Consider the following 21120-nt stretch of genomic DNA (forward strand, 5'->3'; position numbering starts at 1 on the left):
CTCATTAAGATATGTCAATAAAAACAACATCAAAAAACAAACAAACTTACTTTCCCAATGGCTCGAGTTTCCTGTATTGCCAAGTAACTAGAACATACTTGGTTTTTTAAACACATGACACACGATACCACAACATGTGATGTAACTCCTTCAGATCCTCTAGCTTTTTAAAATCAGCCTAGTTTATGTCCCTATCCTTCTATTTTCCTTCCCAAACAATTTACCACTGACCTTTTATTCAGAATCCTTCAGTTGCAAGTCCAAAAGAATTAGCTAGCAAGGCTGACCTTCCTAACAGGTTGGCAGAGGGGAGACAATAGAACAAAGAAATCTCAAATCCTGTTTAGAAGCAGAGAAAAGAAAAGACCGAGCAAACTTAAAAGTTAATGATGAGAGTGGCTTTTCATGTTTAATGATGACTTTAATTAGTTCATATTAGGAACTAATTTTTATGCTCTCACAGGTAACTGAGGCTCTTAAAGGCACTTACATGCCTGTGAGATTCAAAAGTAAGAAACAGAAGAACAGAGGAAGTGAAAAGAGACAAAGCAAAGACAAAACGAAAAGAAGAACAATGCTAAAAATAAAGAACAACAGTTTAAGAAAGCCCAAAACGAGTAACATTTCAGTACTTTTCCCTGCTCTATAACTGAAGAATTAAATGAAAATCTTTCAAATGCAAATGTTACTTTGTTCCCATCATTTTACATCCTACATCAAATCCTGAGGAAATATAAGGCGGTCGTTTTTTCTAAGGGTACATTTGAAAGTTACAATTAAGCTCACTTTCAGTATTTTGTGAATTCCAAGGTGCATATTTTTCACATTTAATATCTATGACATCTACAAAGTCTAACAATCACAACCATCTGGGCAGTAGTTGTAAGGTGGTAAAGCAGGTGCTTGCTAATTAAAACTTGCAGACTAAGTTATATGCGTTTGAAAGAACATTCTAAAGAAAACGGTAGAGCACTCATTTAAGACATTCTACCCTATAGATGCTTTGATGCCACAGATGATGGTGTTATGAGGAAAATTTATAACATTTATCACTCAGAGAGACCAGGTGACTCAGAAATAACCTTAGAATAGGCAAATGTTTTAGAAATACTTCAACCACTTTATTTCACTTATAAGTCATTTTACATGTTTTCAAGTTTGATATATGATAAAAAGTATATATTAAAATGGGTCTAAAAAGATCATTAGATGAATAATAAGATTTTTAAATAGGAAAGTATTTTGTCATATGTTAATTGACAGCATTTTATTTGATTTTCCAAATATCACATAAAATAATGGTAAGTCACAAAATTAATATTTTCTATTGGATAAAAACTGGTTATTTGTGCTTGCATCTTATACCTGCCTTCCTATTTGCAGATTAAAATTAAGTTACTGTCAGACTACATGGATAACCAGAAAATAATGAAATTATTTAATAATGCCACGCTTTTGAGCATGCATTTTTTTATTCTGTGAGCTATAGAAACAAATAAGGTATTTCCAGAATACTTGTCCTTACTGTGTATCTAGAAATATTTCTATCTGCAAATAGCCACAAGGCTCCCAATTTGCTCTTATCAGTACTCGAGGGGAAACTCTTGTTGTAAATGTTTGTGAATAGGGGTGTGTGTGTGTGTGTGTGTCATACTTGTTGCCCCCTTTCTTTTCTGCGTGTGTGTGTGTGTGCACAAGCACGTGTGCCTGCATGTTTTTGCAGAGCTAGATCCATCTTGGTTTTTACTAAATTTAAAAAATTCCATTCAAGATGTGTTTTTCTAAAGGTGGCTTCAGGAACGCAGTTGAAAATTATGATAGGAATTTATCCTTAACACTTCTAACACATTTCCCAAATCAAAATTGCCAAAATAAGTTTTTCTGTGGTGGAGGAATAAATGCTTAAGTTTTGTTGAGACGAAAGCCATGTGTGAGAGACACTGAGGAATCTTCCACTGCAGCCTTTACCTTCACAAGTCCTTGTCCCCCGCAGCTGTTTCTCCGCACTACTGCACATGATTTTACCACCTGTTTCTCCTCACTATTCTTGGTAAACACCACCCAAACATTGATTGGTAATCCTCAAGAATGATTTCTCTCTTCCTATTTCTGAATGATTTCTCTCTTCCCATAGCTGAACATCAGCAGATATTTTTCTGCTAAAACCCTGTGATAAAGTCCCATATTCTCTTTGTCTTCTCCAAGTCAGAATGCACCTGTAGAGCCTTTTTCTGCCCATTAGTTGACAATAAAGACTTTTGCAAATCGTATTCCAGTTTATTTTCTCTCCTACTTGCTATTTCAATGATCAAATAAAGCAATGTTTGCCATTTAAATTTAAATGAATTTAAAGGGGTAATGTACGTAAAGCATTAAACCCAGTGAATGGCTCGTATTACTCATAATTACACATATAATTGAATAAACTACATTTTATTAGGGTGAAACTGGGAGTAACTATTTGCCCTTTCATATGACTGCTTTATTTCCCTGTGGATCATCTTATTCCTTCTTTTTCATCCGTTCAGCTCCACTCCTATTGTTATAGTCCCTTGCAACAAAGACTCTTTATTTGACTAATCTTTAGCCAAAGACCTCTGAGCCCTATTTTAAAATAGGCCTTAATCTTGGACTCTCTCTTTAATCTGCCTAGTTCAGTTATAACCAGAAACATGCTAAGTCATGTTAATAAGAACTGCCCCACCTCACTTTTGATACCTGATCTCCTTGGCCTTCCTTCAGCAAAAGTAAAGTTAATTTGGTTTAGTAAAGATATCCCTACACTTAATGTCTTCTCTTAGTAATTTTCCAGCCACTGGTCTCTTTCACCCTGCTTCTTGGGTATCAGTTTCCACTTGCCCTTGCAGTACCCAGAGTGAAACATGATCTCTCTCCCTTAATGCAAGAATGCTGACACCTACTGTAGCCGTCTTGAATAGTCTTCCTTACTGCTTTACTAAGCGTCTGAGTAATATTTTCCTTAGAACTGGCATGTCTCAAAACTTTTCTGATTACCTTCTGTCTTAGTCTGTTTTGTGCTGTTATAACAGAATACCTGAGAATGAGTGATTTGTAAAGAACAGAAATTTACTGATCATTACTCCTCCGGAGGCTAAGAGATCCAAGATCAAAGAGTTGCATCTAGTGAGGGTCTTCTTGCTGCGTCATAATGTGGTAAAAGGCATCATATAGCCAGACAGAGAGAGAGCAAGAGAGGGCCAAGTTTTCTTTTACAATAATCCCACTTCTGAAAAAAAAAAACGTTAATCCATTCATGAAGAGTCTTTATGACCTAATCATCTCTTAAAATTCCATCTGTTGCCAAAATTATGTTTTCTGGGCCCAAGGATGACCCTGAGAAGGGCCTTTCTCCTTGCCCAACTTGGGCTCTGGACTCAGGTTCTTGGCTTTCCTTGCTCAAAGAATTGAGCAGAGAGCTTTAAGTCTTACAGTTCCAAATAAATGTTCACGGATCCAGAGAGTGAGCAGCCAAGCAGTTTACTGAACAAGCAAAAGTAAAAGCTTACAAAGGATGGAAGGGGACCTGAAAGGGTTGCTGTTGATTAGGGCTCTCTGGGCTTATATCCCCAAGTAATTCTGAGTTGCTGAGTGTTTTCCCCCTAGTCCTGTGTGGGGAGAGGGCTTATGACCGTGAGTCACCTCATTTCTCCTCTTGAGTTGCCGAGTGTTTCCACCCTAGTCCTGAGTGGGAATAGAGCTTGGGACCATGACTATTCTATTTTCTCTTCCTGGTGCTTGTTTCCTAGTTTCTATTAAACTTGCAAGCAGTAGCAGAATGTGGTTGAATGGTAATTTTCAGTTGCTAACCAAAACTCTGAACACAGCCTCCTGATATGGTTGAAGCCCCCGTATTGACCTTTTCACAAGCTAGGGGTTCTAAAAATTTCCGCATTGACCCAAGAGGATTTATTCCCTCACAACCTTTCAAGACTGTAGCACTGGGAATTAAGTTTCTAACACGCAAGCTTTGGAGAAAACATTCAAACCATAGCATCACCAGATAATAAGCAAATCTTCCCTTTTTCCAAGAGTAACTTTCAACCCAGAAAAAATATATAAACTTCATGATCTCATCCTTATGCTGTCCTTCCAGTGAGCATGAGTCAACTTCAGCCTGAGAAAACTATAGTTAGGAATAAAACAGAGTTGGCTCCCTTTTTTTCTTTATTTCTGAATTCATCTGCTCTTCCTTTCTCTTAGCTGATGTTTGAAACAATTCTTAAGCAGAGGTTGAGCAGAGAGAGGAAAAAAAGGAGAAATAAACATTCTTTCTGGAATGTTATAATCTGTGTATGGCTGGTACCAATTATGGAAATGTTATTTCAAGAGGGGTTTACAGTGTTTCACACACATGCACACATCACACATACACATGCACATGCTTCTGGGGGTCTTTTGACACTATGGTTACTACCTCAGCTGGCATTATCAACTGTCTTCTCTATATCAAGAGCTCAAGGAAACAGACTGAAAGTTTGTGTCCCCTTAATATTAATATGTTAACTCCCATTGTGACAGTAATAGGAGATGGAGCCATTGGGAGGTAATTAAGTCATGAGAATGGAGGCCTCATTAATAGTATTAGTGCCCTTACGAAACACTGCAGAGAGCTCTCCCATCATCTTTCCACGATGTTTGTATTAAATAGGAAGTCAGCAGCCTGCAATAGAAGAAGACCTTCACCACAATCTGGCAATGCTGGCACCATGATCTCAGACTTCCAGCATGCAGCACTGTACGAAATACAATTCTGCTGTTTATAAACCACACAGCCTAGCATACTTATAGCAGCCAGAACAAACTAAGGTTCCCCACCTCAAGCCACTTTCTGTTGTGATCACAAAGCATCTTGAATCTGTCTATAGACAGGGCTTCCCTCCCCCTAGCGTAAACCACAGTAAATTTTGGTGTATGCTTATCCTGGCAGAACCTGTACATTCAATGTTTTTTAAACGTAATTCTCTTTTTATTCTGCTGGCCTTTGCTTTGTTAGGCTGAGTCAGACTACCTGGTTGAACCTTTCTCCTAGTATAAACCAAATACCACTCCCATTTCCTTGAACTCTACAAAGCTGTCATAATGCACTTCAATAACTCTCTCTCCCTCTTTTCCTCTTTCCCTCTCTCCTTCTCTCTCTTTCTCCCTCTCTCTCTCTCTCTCTGGCATGGAGTCTCACTGTGTCACCCAGTCTGGAGTGCAATAGTGCTAACTCAGCTCACTACAACCTCTGCCTCCTGGGTTCAAGCAATTCTTGTGCCTCAGCCTCCCGAGTAGCTGGGACTACTCAGCCTCCCAAAGTGCTGGGCTTACAGGTGAGAGCCACTGTGCCTGACCTGTTCTTTCATAATAACTCTCTATGGAAACTCTCAAAATCAGTTTGTTCAACTTTCTAATCAATACTTTGATGTTTCTTAAGTGACCTAAGGTCAGGTAAAGGATATTACTAGCAAAAGTACTTTTACAATCTTTAGGTGATTTTTTAAATAGATATTTGAACCTCTAGTTTCAGCATGTGTAACTACTTGGCATCTACTGAATTATTCTGACTCTACAGAAACAATGAAGCCACAGAATACACTGTTAAACATCTCTGATAGCTAGCTTAACTTAAACAGAATTATCTAGCTAGCTAGCTAGATATACATTGCACACACCTGTGCAAGTATCCCCAAACTTTTTGACTTTCATTGGGCTTCAAGATATTTCAGTTTCTTCTAATGCATTATCAGATCCTCTTAGAGATTTTCCTCAATAAGCAATTAGGACTTTCATAATTACACCAAAGGATGAGACAGTGTGCTGTTTGACAATGACAAGCAGCCAATAGAAAATCTTTAGGCTCCAGAAGGAAATGACAAAAACCACATTGCCAGGAGCCTGATAATGAAGCTAAATAATTAACATGATGAAATAGATTACTACTGGAAGACCAACACCTACTTCACAACTGGCCACTGAGAACTATTTAAACAAGGTCATTGCAAAGCCCATAGTTGATAATGCATAACTGTTGAGTCAATACTATGCATCTCTGGCCAGGCACTTTGGGAAAATGAGGCAGGAGAGTACCTCAAGCCCAGGAATTCAATAGCCTGGGCAACATAGTGTTACCCTGTCTCTACAAAAAAAAAAAAAAAAAAAAAAAAACACCCAAAAATTAGCTGCGCATGGTGACATGCATCCGTGGCCTCTCAACTACACAGGAGGCCTAAGCAGGAGGATTACTTAAGCCCAGGAGTTTGAGGCGGCAGTGAGCCACAATCATGCCATTGCACTCCAGCCTGGATGATACAGGGAGATGCTGTCTCCAAAATATACACATATATACACTTATATATGAAATATATATATATATATTTCTCAAAGACTTCCTCCAATAGAGTATTAACTTTTCTATGAACTTTCTATGGCACTCCATACTGGGGATATTAAAGAAAAATAAAATTTGGTCCTTGCACCTAAAAATTATAGTAAAAGTCAGTTAAAGAGTTAATATAATGGTTAAGACATTCTTTTACTGTGTGTCTGTTTTTATTAATTGGAGTTGGTTTCAGGATTTGTAGTTGTTTTTAGTTTGGTGGGTTATGTAACCCTTTTATGCCTTAGTTTTCTTTATTGTAAGATGCAGAAAAAAAGAGTAATTTTCTAGTGGTGTATATTTTATGGCTTCAATAAAAATTAATCCACAGAATTAATGTATTGAATTTATTGTATGTTAATTACCTAGTTTTATGTTAGAATTGTTCAAAACGTGCCAATGATTGCTCTTTTATTGATATTATTGTCCTGTTACTCCCCATTGACTTTATGTGGTGATCCCTAGAATCGAATTGGCTTCTAGACTGGGGAAGATCATACCATGAAAAACAAAATAAAGGGAAACCCAGAAAAGAAACATTAAACACTAACGTTAATTCTCATTTTCTTGATTTGGTGTCTATCCAGACAAACAGTGAAGAAAGGAAACTTTCCTGCTCACCCAGTTACTTATGCCTATTTATGAAATTACTTTTAAGAGTAATAACCAATACTAACTTACAGCTTTTCCGTTTTATATATGAGTATTTCTCTTGAAATGCTAATCCCTGTGGATATCTTGTTAAAAGCTAGGAATAGAATTAGACACACAATGCCAGTTTGTTTCTGATTCTATTCCATAGCATCTCATGTGAAAATGAAATCGTGCTCAAATCAAAGAATTACTTTGATTGCATCCAGAGCCAATAGAACACCCCAGACACATTTGGCTTTAATTTTAACTTCCAAAAAGTGAAAAAGAAGGAAGAATTTCATGGAAAGATTATCCCTAAGCCTCTTTCAGATTCATTCAAAGAATATCAGGTAGGTGCAGTTTTGCTAATGTGGGGTAATCTGATGAATTTTTGAATCCTTATTGAATGAGACACATCCTTCTGAAAAGTGTGTTTAAGACATTGCATCCTGACTTTGAGAGCTTGTGTCTCAAAATTGTTTTCCAAATGTAATATAATATTTACTCTGTAAAGATCTTAAAAGTTGCATTTTGTCATTTTGTCAATATTCACCTTTTATCTATATTACCATTGCAATGAATTCAAAGTCCCAAACTGTATTTGTAAAATAATATGTGCTGGATTGGATAACAAGATCAGTCCATGCACATTTACTTTTCCTTTTCAATTAACCATTTTAATCCTTCTTAGAATTTATCAAAAGTTAATATGAGTCATGTTACTGGTTTCATATTTTATGCACATTGACCAACAATCAGCTGACAGGTGATTAGCTTACCTGAGGAATATGAATAACAATGTGCTGTGAAAGTAAAAAAGGTGAACAAAAAGTGTATCTCTTATAAATAAATCACTGAGTCATGTATTATTTATGTTACACAAATTTAAACAATGTATAATACATGAGGAGAAATTTACTATATTTGGAGCAAAAGTAACTGAACAGTCTCTCAGGACCTTTATTAATATTTCAACATCAGTATTATTCTGCTGTATAATTAATTTTTGAAGAATATTTTGCATATGTTTTCTGAAATCTAATGACTGAAGCTCAAAAATGTTGGTGTAAGAATAAGTTTGATATCACTTGTTTTGGGACAAGTTTCAAATTTGAGGCCATGCCGAAAGCTATTGCCAACCAAGCATGCATTTTTAAATTTTTGAGAATCACCACCTTTCAGAGAATCTCGCCACAGGTTTATATCCTTTATCTCATGCTCGCAACCAAATGCATGAATAGCAAGAAAGCTCATAGCCTCTTACTGTCCCCTGTATTCCAAACCTCATGCTTTTCTATTTTCCTTCTTTCTTTGTTTTCTCTTTTTTCTTACTTTCTTCTTTCTGTCTTTCATATTTCTTTCCTTCTTTCTGTCTTTCGATTACTTACTTGACAGTAAACATGAAACAGATTTCAAATGACATGGCTTTGACTAACAGTCTACGGCACTGAATTTATAAATAATCCATAGAAACTGTTCTCCCCTTAAACCAAGATTTTGATATCCCTTTTGAACTATCACGAAGATGATTCTCAATGTTTTCAAAGTTAAGGTGAAATGTTTTATGTGTAAAAAGGAGCTTAATAAACGTGTGAAAAAAATATCTAAGAATAAGAATTTACTGAACTTCTACTCACTGAGAGAGAGGCATTGTGTTAAGGTGTTCTCAGACATAAAAGAAAACAGTTATTTACCAGTCTTTACAATAAGACTCAGTACTAAAAGCATTAGCTAACTCTTATTGAGCACTCACTGTGTGCCAGACATTCTTTGTTCTTGCTTATCTCTATGAGCCCCCAGGACAAATCTGTAAGATACATATTTATATTAGTAGTAGTATTATTATGTTTCTTTTATAGACATCATATGTACTAGATTAAGCTAAGTAATACATCTAAGTTCTCACAATATGTAAACCTGTCTACTTGCAATTTGAACATGGGCGGTATTTTCTAGAAGCTATTTGTTCGTCTACTGTCTTTTACTACTTCTCATATCATAGAACTGCTACCTTTTCACAGATAAGGTAACATGTGAAAACTTTAGATTCTAGTTCAGCATAACAAGATAATGAATAAATAGGTCAGAATTTGAAACCCAAATCTAACCTACTCCACAATATATACTTTAGTTCATTGGCATAAATGGAAAGACACTGGAGATAAGAAGAAAAAAAAAACTCTTCTAATGTGTGCTCACATTTTAAATATTAAAGTTTTGAATCATAAATCTAATAATGAATTTCATATATGGTTACATCTTGCTAAAGAAATTTTTTACAGAGAAAGTTTTTATGGTTTCTAAAATTACACCATTCCAATTTCTGTCTCCTCTATATACTTATAAGTTTATACCTGAAAAAAGTTGCTCGTGCTAGAGTATTTTCAAACTAGGAGTCAAAATAAACTTACAAAACAACATGGAATGAAGACATAAGAGTAGTAAACAGCTTTATCTTAATTTTGTAATGGGTTTTGAAGATTACTTGTTTATAGTCCAGAAAATTCTCAGAAGATAGTACTTCCTAACTTCCTTCCTTTCAGCATTACTTATTGTGCCATCATTTATTAACATATTTATTCAATAAATACTTATTGAGCATATATACTAGGCTAAGCCTTTTTTCAGGTGTTGGGAACTCAGGAACAGGCACTAACCACAAATAAATTTTATTTCCACTTAGAAATACAAACAAATGAATCTCTTTATGTGTGAGCATAGAGCCAGGATAAGGTGAAGTTCAGAAGCACAGTGTGTTATGGAAACGCAGATAAAGAGCTCACAGCCTAGATATAGGGACAGGAAGAAGACTTCCAACAGCAGAAATAGAAAATGTGAAAACAAACTATGAAGTTTCTAAAAGCATGAAATATTTTTAAAATGAAATGGAAGTACACGTGGCTTGAGTAAAGGAAATTTACAGAAGGAGATTTACAGAAGTAAGTGAAGTTTGAGAGATGTAAAGAGAGCAGTGTTGGTTTTTGAGATGAGCAGTTATCTTAGCCCTGATCTTTGAAAGGTTCGTCTGAGTCGTGTGGAGCATTGGAAGGCACTAATGAAGTTGGAAGAAACTACTTAAGAACAGGGAATGATGAAGAGTATTTCAAATGACATGGTTTTGACTAACAGTCACAAAAGCGAGTGAACACAAGGATGTTTTAGGAGTGCATATAACTCCAGATGGATTAAAGAGTTAAACATAAGACCCGGCACCATAAAAACCCTAGAAGAAAATATAGGCAAAACCATTCAGGACATAGGAGTAGGCAAGGACTTCATGACCAAAACACCAAGAGCATTGGCAACAAAAGCCAAAATAGACAAATGGGACCTAATCAAACTCCACACTTCTGTACAGCAAAAGAAACAGTCACTAGAGTGAATCGGCAACCAACAGAATAGGAAAAAATTTTTGCAGTTTACCCATCTGACAAAGGGCTGATACCCAGAATTTACAAAGAACTCAAACAGATTTACAGGAAAAAAAGAAACAAGCCCATTCGAAAGTGGGCAAAGGATTTGAACAGACACTTTACAAAATAAGACATACATGAGGCCAACAAACATATGAAAAAATGCTCATCATCACTGGTCATTAGAGAGATGCAAATCAAAACCACATTGAGATACCACCTCACACCAGTTAGAATGGCAATCATTAAAAAATCTGGAGACAACAGATGTTGGAGAGGATGTGGAGAAATAGGAACACTTCTACACTGCTGGTGGGAGTGTAAATTAGTTCAACCATTGTGGAAGACAGTGTGGCGATTCCTCAAGGACCTAGAACTAGAAATTCCATTTGACCCACCAATCCCATTACTGGGTATATATCCAAAGGACTACAAATCATTCTACTATAAGGACACATGCACACGAATGCTTATTGCAGCACTGTTTACAATAGCAAAGACCTGGAACCAACCCAAATGCCCATCGATGATAGACTGGATTGGGAAAATGTGGCACATATGCACCATGGAATATTATGCAGCAATAAAAAATGATGAGTTTGTGTCCTTTGTAGGGACATGGATGAATCTGGAGAACATCATTCTCAGCAAACTGACACAAGAACAGACAATGAAATACCACATATTTTCACTCATAGGTGGGTGATGAACATGAGAACACATGGACACAGGGAAGGGAGCACTACACACTGGGATCTATTGGGGGGAATAAGGGAGGGACAGCACGGGGGGACCTGGGGAGGGATAGCATGGGAAGAAATACCAAATGTGGGTGAAGGGGAGGAAGGCAGTAAATCACACTGCCATGTGTGTACCTATGCAACTATCTTGCATGTTCTGCACATGTACCCCAAAACCTAAAATGCAATTAAAAAAAATGAAGAATCATGAGGATTAGAGCTATAATCCTGGTAGACATACTGCTCTTTGTAAAACAGTTGGTTGTTGCCTGTATGTTTCCACAACAGGAGATATACCCTGTGCCAAAATGACTGTATATATACCTATATCTCCTCCAGGGTATATGAACATTGATTTGTTCATTATCCAGCTATGTAAGTCAACACTTTATTTGTGATTTCAAAACAGCACTTTTCATTGAATAGTTAATATATCTATTTAAATAATTTATCCTTTGGATGTTAATTAGACCTTTGAGAAGGTAAATATATTTTCTAGTATAGACAGAGATTTGGGAAAAAGAAATGACTTTTCTGTCCTTTATTTTTCTGTTATTTTAAAAGGTAGTTGATCATATGTCTATAACAAGATAACCAAGATAGCAAGAGTAATAATCTCATTTCTTTTTAACTAAAATATAGAGGAAGAAGAGAACAAAATATACCATTCTTGCTTCGGCAAAGCATAGTAGTGACTGTAAGCACCTGGCTTGAAGCTGGTTCTCATGCGAACCACATATGCTTTATGGTTTACAGTTGGCAAACACTAATAAAAGTATCTATCACAAGCAGATTGCTAAATAATTTCCATATCATCTCTTTCAATTCAGGACTTTTCTTTATGTACTCTAAAACATCAGCTTCAGCTTTACTCCTCTTTCCTTTTTGAAATATTATAAAGTTCTTTATTCTAAATCTATTTTGCTTGTAGAATAAGAAACTGTGGTAGTGGGGGAATATGTTAATTTCTCTTCCCGGGTCCGCAAGGGGCGTGGTTTCAAAGGCAAGCACTTCTTAGCCGGACCTGCCTTCTTTCATGTCTCCAACTGGGAGCTTAGAGGTCTTGTTTAACTTTGGAGAGGGGGAAGATCGACGGCCCAGGGAGCTCCTTTTGTTTAGAAAGCCCGGGAAAAGCTATGGGAGGATTGTGGGCCAATCAACCAATCCGATATCAGAATCAAAGATCAATCATTCCAGCGGAAGTTTGAAGGAACTGCTCTCACGGCACAAAAACTTGGATGGGGCGGGAATGACTCCCAGATTGAAAGAACCTCTGCCCCTTACCTGTGCAGATATCCCTCTCTGGAATCCCTTCCCACGACTGCGTGGGAGCTGGCTTTCTCTCTCTCCCTATTTCTCTTTTCTTTCTGTCTAATAAATCGCCTTTCTGCAAAAGCTCTTGGGGTTCAATGTTTGTTTGAACAGTATCACCTCACCAGGGCCGCTTACCCATTCTTGGGTGGAGAACCCAAGGACCTGAGCACATCAGCCCATTGCACACCGCAGGCACATACCATCGGGGAGCTGAGTCTCCCCCATGTCTCACAACACGGTCACAATAGAAATATGTTTAGTGTGCCAGAGATGATAAATGCATGGCAATTGATAAATGACACTTTAAGAAAACACGAACTGATTCCGAAAACATGTCCAGGCATTTCTAATAAAATGTTACTTTGTTTTTTTTTTTTAAGAAAGTTAACAAGGCCAATGGTTTATTTTGCTCTTTATGAGCCCTGGATGAAACCTGAAAGAAGAAAAAAGTAATGCCGTATTTATAAATCAGAAACAGCATTTCTCTTGCTACTTTATGTCATCTCCCGAAATCTTACATTGAAGCCCTGAGAGGAGTTGACCCTCCTCAGCTGCTAAGAATCAACAAGATCACAGCTCAAGTTGGTATACCTTTAGAAAAATGATACTTTCTGACTATTCTTAGCACAAACTTCTCAAAAACTTCTCTAAGTATCCATTTCTCTCATTGAAGCTTCTGAGTTCTCCATATTATTTTTAAGAATGAATTGCATAGATAGGCAGGCCAAGTAGTCAAAATCCACCCCCCGCAAAGCTACATTTTTTAGTATGTCATTCTTAACAGTTTATACTCCTGATGTTTAATTTTTTTCTGAAGACTACTAGTTGAAATTTAAAGTATCAATAAATAACAAAAGATTCATAAATCATATTATTTACAGAGGTAACCATTAGCAAAGATATTCTTAGGTCTTTGCCTGAGTTTCTGTAACAGATTCCATTTCAAGCTGAAGTTAGCATTAAAATACTTTAGTATGGCAATAAATCTACTTTATCCAGGAAACTTTAGTGATTATGAGCAATTCTAAAAGACCAAATACAAACATGTTCTCTAGTCCTAAAGCATTTTATATAATACAAACTTCCATTTTGAGTATGAACTTTGAATATTATTAAACACAGTGAAAAGGCATATTTAGAATTTTTTAACATAATGTAGAAGAGATATGGCTTTAAATCCAAACTGAGAAAATGTTATATTATTTCAACACTTTTGGAATTAGTGGTGTCTCACATTAGGAACTGTTCTGTGCTTTCAATTTCAATAATCTCCAATATCATACATAGCAACATCTCTATGGGTTTCCTCTGTTCTATCCAAATGGGGTCCTCTTGGAACAGGAATCAGGCTGGAGAGTGGTGGCTAGAATGATCTCCAGATCTACTGCTATATACTGGACAAAGTTTTTTCACCCATGATTAAATGAGGCCATTAGACCAGATATTCATACTGAGTCCATCAGACTATGATTAATTGCAGACTCATCTATTTGTGAAAATTTCGTTTGGTTTTCTTATAAGCAAAGTTTTATTGACATGAGCAAGCACTTTAAGTAGAAACACAAATGTAACAGAAAAACTTCTGGGCCGGGCTCGGTGGCTCAAGCCTGTAATCCCAGCACTTTGGGAGGCTGAGGCTGGTGGATCACCAGGTCAAGAGATCGAAACCATCCTGGTCAAAATGGTGAAACCCCGTCTCTACTAAAGATACAAAAAATTAGCTGGGCATGGTGGCACGTGCCTGTAATCCTAGCTACTCGGGAGGCTGAGGCAGGAGAATTGCCTGAACCCAGGAGGCGGAGGTTGCGGTGAGCTGAGATGGCGCCATTGCACTCCAGCCTGGGTAACAAGAGCGAAACTCCGTCTCAAAAAAAAAAGAAAAGAAAACTTCTGAACATCTGACCATTTTGATTTACATGAAGAGGGGGTGATAGACGTATTGTTCTTTCTTGCCTTTCTGCTGCATCAAGAAATGTGCTTAGAACATCTATATTCTTTTTTTTAGAACATCTATATTCTTATAAAAATTTCTAAATGGAGAAAAGTGCTGATATTAACTTACATTTAGTTTGTAAGTCCAGAATTATTGAAAACTTTAAATGCAGAGGAGTATTAAAATATATTCGCACAGTTTCTCTGCATTGGATTAAAATGTAGAATGACTGAGATGAGGTTAACTCTGTTCAGCATCATCTGCCATAAATACCTAACTCCTAGGTACTACCGAATATGCCCATTGTTCAAATATATGAGATACTGTAAATAGTTATGTTTCCTTTTTGTGAGTCACCCTTAATAATAAATAAACAAATAAAAAATAAATTACCATTTCCACCTTAATGGTTTTGAAGGAAAATGGGCCACAAAGAGTCTGATATGATTTTATATAGGAACAAAGTGCATAACCAGAAGTCAGGGAGTGTACCACGGAAAAGTTAATTACAGAATAGAAGAGAAGCATATGTGGTTGTTTTGCTCATTCTCTTTCATAAGTGTCTGAAACCCAAACAAAACCTCAAAGTTTTTGTGGGCAGGAATCTTTCCACATTTACAATAATGATAAACCACAACCCAAGAACGTTACTAACGTAGTGTCGATTGTTCGCTCTGGAACATAGACCCATCATAGCTTTCAACCAGCAATAAGGAATAATGAAGCATGGTTAAAAGGCTTCTAATCTTTTGTTTTTGCTACACCATGAATTTGGCCTACTTTTTCTAAGGGATTAAAGGAGACAACTAAAGTAGAAGTCGTTTTATCATCATAAAGAGAGAAAAACCTAGATGTTATTACTATTTGTTTTTCTTCTCTTGGTGTCTCATAAACAGTTCACATAGGGGTATTATAGAGGGAAGATCAGTTTTGAATTTGAAAGTATCTAGGGGCATAAAATAGGAGTAGTTATTTGATTAGGTCACTCAAGTTGTAGATGAGTATTTCTAGTGGTCAGAAATAAAGTGTAGGATGGATGAAGACTATGAAAGAGGGTCAAGGTTGTCTAGAGCTTAATATTTAGTAGACTGTTTAAATCATTGTCATACTATACAAAATTAATTCATGTAACTTTGGTGCACAAACCATACGAGTCATGTATACGAAAATCTTACACGTTTTTTAACAAATGAATACATGACATGCCTTTTGTATCTTAACTAGGCTAATATTATTGTTCTATATAAATTCTCCTCAAACAGTTTTCAGGTTTCAACACAATTGCTCATACTTTAAAACAAATACTGAGTAAAGAGAGTAAATCCGGTATGTTTGATAATGAAACTAAAGAATTGACTGAAACTTCTAATTGCTCCTTTCAGTCATATTCTCCTCCTTTGACTCAACATAATAATTTTAATAGTGCCCTCTGAATAGTGATTGTATACTAGATTTCTGCTTTCTTGAGTGGACCAAGCTTGAAGAAGATTGGATTTTATAGTGCCATAAGGAATGTATATCTGATATAGATATGTTCATCACTGCTGCCTGCAATTAGGTAGGAATATCCCTTTCTGTTTCCCTCTGAGTCTAGTTTCTATTATTCAGAGTAGGGTCAGCAGATCTTATCAAGTTTTTTTTTATAAGGGCTCTATTATATTCATTAAACAACAAGCAGAAAACAAATATAGATAGGTTCATAAGGATTTTTTAAGGCATTTAATTATTCTGATATATATTACGGACACACAAAAGGAGAAAAAATCATTGGTATTTATAAGGCCGATAGCCTCGCCGGGAGTCAAACGGACACATCCATCCGTCTCTGTGCCTGATAACTATGTCATCACTCAAGCTCGTTATCTGGCCTCGCCACATGGCTTCCCCGCACTCGCCTCTGCATATCATACCCAAGGCCATACTCAGCATTAAGCTATGCATCCAACCCCCAACTCGCTGTTGAAAACCCAACAAAAGAATTTTTTTAAAAGAAGCCCCCACCAAACCCTGCCCAGTAGCGGTCTGCCCCTTACGCCCCCAGAAGGCCCACTTACTCAAGGTCTCGCCTGCCCACCAATGACAGCTACCTCCAGGCACTTCCTATCTCTCAATGGCCAATGAAACTGCCTTCACTTTGTTTCCCCTATAGCCAATCAAGGCCCACTTACCCAAGGTCCCGCCCACCTACCAATGACAGCCAGCTCCAGGCACTTCCTGCCTCTCACCAGCCAATGAAATTGCCTTCCCTTTGTTTCCCCAATAGCTAATCAATTGCCTTCCCTCCCCATAAAACCCCATGCCCTAAACAACTGGTCGCAACTTCTTTCATCCTTTCCTGGAACACAGAACCTCTCACAGGAGCTGAATAAATTAGCTTCTCATTTTCTTATACTTGCCTCAGTTTCCTCATTTTACCTCGGCAATAAACCTTACAGTATTATCTCCCAAACTATTTTCTTCTGCTACTCCAAGTTTTTATTTTAAAAATAATTCCTCCAAAGATCTCTAAGGGTAGTGATCCATGAAATGTATTTTAGAAAAACATTGCATTGATAAATATGAGACTCTATAGTATGTCATTCCTCTCTCTCTCACACACACTCTCTCTGTCTCTATTGTTTCTTACTCCCTTTCCTCTCTCTTTCTCTGATATCGTAGCCAACAATGTGATAATTTGAATCAGTGTAATGATCAAGATTATAACAAAAGGGACATACGCTTACTGACAACTAGAAAGAATTCAGTCATTAATTTTCACCTCATCTCCATAGGGGATATTGCAAGAGGACATCGTTTAGTCCTACTGCTTTTGATGAGCCCCCATCATTTAAAAATTTTGTAGAAACTCTGTATGTCATCCAACTTCCCCCTACGCATTAGCCAACTGTTTCAAATTTATGATTTATTACCAAAATTAATGTAGACATCATGCAGTTGGTTCCTGGAAAGTCTTTAGAGAAGTTTAAGCCTATGCACAATCCATAAATCATAGTGTTAAGAAGGAGGAAACAAGATTCTGGCATGTAGTCACTGACTCTCAAATACCATAAGATGCTTTCACTTTGTTAAAAATAAAATACCGCTTTTATTGCTTTTAACTCCAGAGATCCCTTTAGACAAGCAGTACAACATAGAAATATTAAGACGAAGTATTTTTCCTCACTAATCAATAGCTCAAAAAGTTTGCACAGAAAAATTAAGAAGTATGGGAGGAAACAGTTTTGTTTATAAATGGAATTTGTTATGATCAAGAACATGCTCTGAGAATTATAAGAGAAAGGTAGAAAGGCCAGAGAGTGGGCACCAGTTGTTTTCAGTTCAACATAATTTGAGCATCAGCAGTAGTTAGCCTACAGTTTACAAAAGTGGCCACAACTGCTGCATGCCCTATATGCACACAGTTTTGCAAAGTAAATTTGGAGCTGTTTCAATCAAGAGATGAAGTTTATTTCTGCTTATATCTGTATTTGACCATATTACTTCCTTTGACTCACAGCATGTTACAAAGTGTGACACAGGCAGAGATTTGAAAATACTTCCGAGCTTACTCTTTTTGTGCTTGAAAATCTGACATTGCCATGTAAACAACGCTGACACAGCTTACTGGAAAATGATAGACCACAGATAGCTGAGATGAGCCATCCCACATGAGGCTCCACCAACCTGCAGTCACTAGTCTCAAGAGTGGGGTCATCTGATATCACCCAACATCCAGACAAGCTGCCAGCTGACAGTAGATAAGTAAGAGAGAGCAAGACCATCAAAACTGGCCCACTGGCCAGGCACAGTGGCTCACGCCTACAGTGCCAGCACTTTGAGAGGTCAAGCCGGGCAGGTCACCTGAGGTTGGGAGTTAGTGCCAGCCTGGCCAACATAGTGAAACCCTGTCTCTACTAAAAATACAAAAATTAGTTGGGTATGATGACACATGCCTATAATCCCAGCTACTCAGGAAGCTGAAGCAGGAGAATTGCTTGAACCCAGGAGGCAGAGGTTGAACTACTGCACTCCAGCTTGGGTGACAAAGCAAGATGACATCTAAAATAAATAAATAAATACATAAATAAATAAGAAGTGGGCCACATTGACAGAGCAGGAGCATCACCATCTTGGATACACACCATCATTCTAAAGTTCACCTTGATCAAAAAATGTCTAAATCCAAAGGGCATCTGCCTAATGAATGGCTAAAGTCAGCATGACCATAAACCACAAATGACATCTCTGACCAAAAACATTCTCAACCTCTCCCCGGCCAGAGACATGCCTAACCCTGAGATAACCTCCCCTCCAGCCAGAAATATGTCAGCCCCGAGATAACCTCCCATGTGACCACAGATATTCCAACCCTGCCAAACTTCTCCCCCGCACAGAAACATTCTAAGTTTATGATAAGCTCTTTCACCCTAAAACTAATAAATAGTCTTAGTTTGTAAAAGATAGCACTCCTGACCGAAATCAGCCAGAAGCCCGTCTCAGGTGTATTCCCTAAAATAAACCTGTCTTTAACTGTTAAGTTGCATTTTATGTTTCTTTTCTCCTTAACTCTTACACTCACCACATGGAAAATCAAGATGACCTACAGAATTGACCACTAATAAACATCATGACTGTTTTAACTCACTACACTTGGGATTAGTTTAATATATGGCAAAAGCTAACTGTAACACCTCCTTAGTCAACGTAATGAAGACACCAACATGTGTTTACCAAATCCCATTTCCTATTCCTATTCCAGGATTCACAGAAAGAGTAAATTCCCTACCCTCCTTTGTCGTTAGATTGGTGCCATCTATCATGTGGTGATTTCTAGCAACTGTCTTCCACTACTGCTCAAATTAATAGTTGCATTTTTGTGCTTATGTTCCTCAATAGTAACCTCTATTTGAAAGAAAAGTGAGGTTGGGCAGCTTTCATGCTGTTGGATATAACACTCTGGTACAATTAAGGGTCGATTTTAATATGGTAGTTGGTCCTTTTCACATTTTCCCAAGTCAGTTTCCTCCAAAGGATCACAGAATTACTATCTAGGAATTTAGCCTGGATATCACTGCAAGGCCCAGAGATTTCCATCTTGACTGTGATAGCTCTTTACTCAGCTAAAGGTACTAAAGGTAGACGTATCCGAGCCAGATGGTTCAAAACTAATTTAGGACACTTGGTCTGCTCTATTTAATTTTCTTCAGTCTAACGCAGAGTGAAAATATTTAAGCACTTAAGGGGCAGGAGGCTCATCAAACCATTACAAAGAATCTCAAGGCCTTTGGGTGACATTCCAGCAGTGCACACACATACTCTTCTTGAAGGGTACAGTTAAGGGGCCAAGAAGAATTTCAATTTCCCTTATTTTTCCCTCAAGACTAAATTAGAATAGCTTCTTATCTAAAGAATTTATAAACCTGTTCCCTGATAGTTATCAAAACTTTCAATAAACTCCTTGCTAGAATCCAAAAGAAGGGAGAGGACTCAGATGTATGAAAAACATGAATTTAGAGAAATAATGGGGCTATAAAAATTGAAAAGTTGAATCCTAGGGGAAAAATAAAATTGATTTTGAAAAAGATTTATTTTTGGTTCCCTCAATTTGACCACAAAATGTACAGATCAGAAATTTTAATTGAAAATAAATACTGCTTTTCTCATCTCAGTATTTCATGTACACAAGATGAAAGACAGCAATATGGGCATGACCTCGTACAAACATCCCATTTGCAGTCTCTCATAGTCTCCTTTGTCAGATGATGTTGGTCTCCTCATGATTTCTTAAAGGACTAAATTCTTAGTTTTGTTTTCAATTTTTGAACTATTTCAGATCTGTATTTCATTTTCTAAACAGATGTCCAGGGTAGGACATGTCCTGGGTTTTCATAAGTATTTGGATAATCTGTTAAAAAAAAAAAAAAGAACCTAAAAAATAATAGCAATCATAAGTAACCCAAACTGCACGTTTTTTTTTGTTTGTTTTTTTTTTTTTTTTTTTTTTTTTTAGAAAATGATTTTTTTTTAAGTATTTGGATCACAAAGGGCATAAGGAGGGAGCTTGGAAACAATCTGAGATACATACTTTACAAGGTACAATTTTTTTTTCCATTTTAAGAATTTCCATTTTCAGTATTTTTGTAGGTGATATTTCATAAGAAATTAGGAATGACTAAAAATAAAATGTATTTCACACATATATTCTGTAATTGGTAGTAGATTTACTGTTGAGCAGTCAAGCTTAAATATATGGGCCATTAATTTACACTGGCTATTTGCAAGAAAATTACCCACACTTAATATTTATTCTTTTTTGTTCTGGGTGATAGCCAGAATAGTATGAGCCTCTGGTGCACAAAATCTTGATCTTCTCTGGTCTGTAAAAAATGACCAGTCATCAGTGCTTATATCTGTTCTGCCATTAATCTGCCTATTTGGATCTCTTGCCACTGCTAACTCTAGGACTCCTGTGGACATATTGGTGCTCTAAACATTTTGGGGTTCCCAGTCTATAGACCATCTTTTTTTCTTTTATTTCCACTTAAGGCCACATGATACTCACCCTCATTCCCAATCTGTGATCCTGCCTCTGTCCTGTATTTTAAATGCTACCTTTGTAGCAGTCAAATACCATCCTCAAAAATGATGTCTGCACAAGGAAAAGACTATTTCACTGATAGTCATAGATATGCATTTTCTCCAATGCATGTTCAAATTCAGCTATTACTG

The sequence above is a fragment of the Callithrix jacchus genome, chromosome 3 (assembly GCF_049354715.1).
Source record: "Callithrix jacchus isolate 240 chromosome 3, calJac240_pri, whole genome shotgun sequence".
NCBI lineage: Eukaryota > Metazoa > Chordata > Mammalia > Primates > Cebidae > Callithrix > Callithrix jacchus.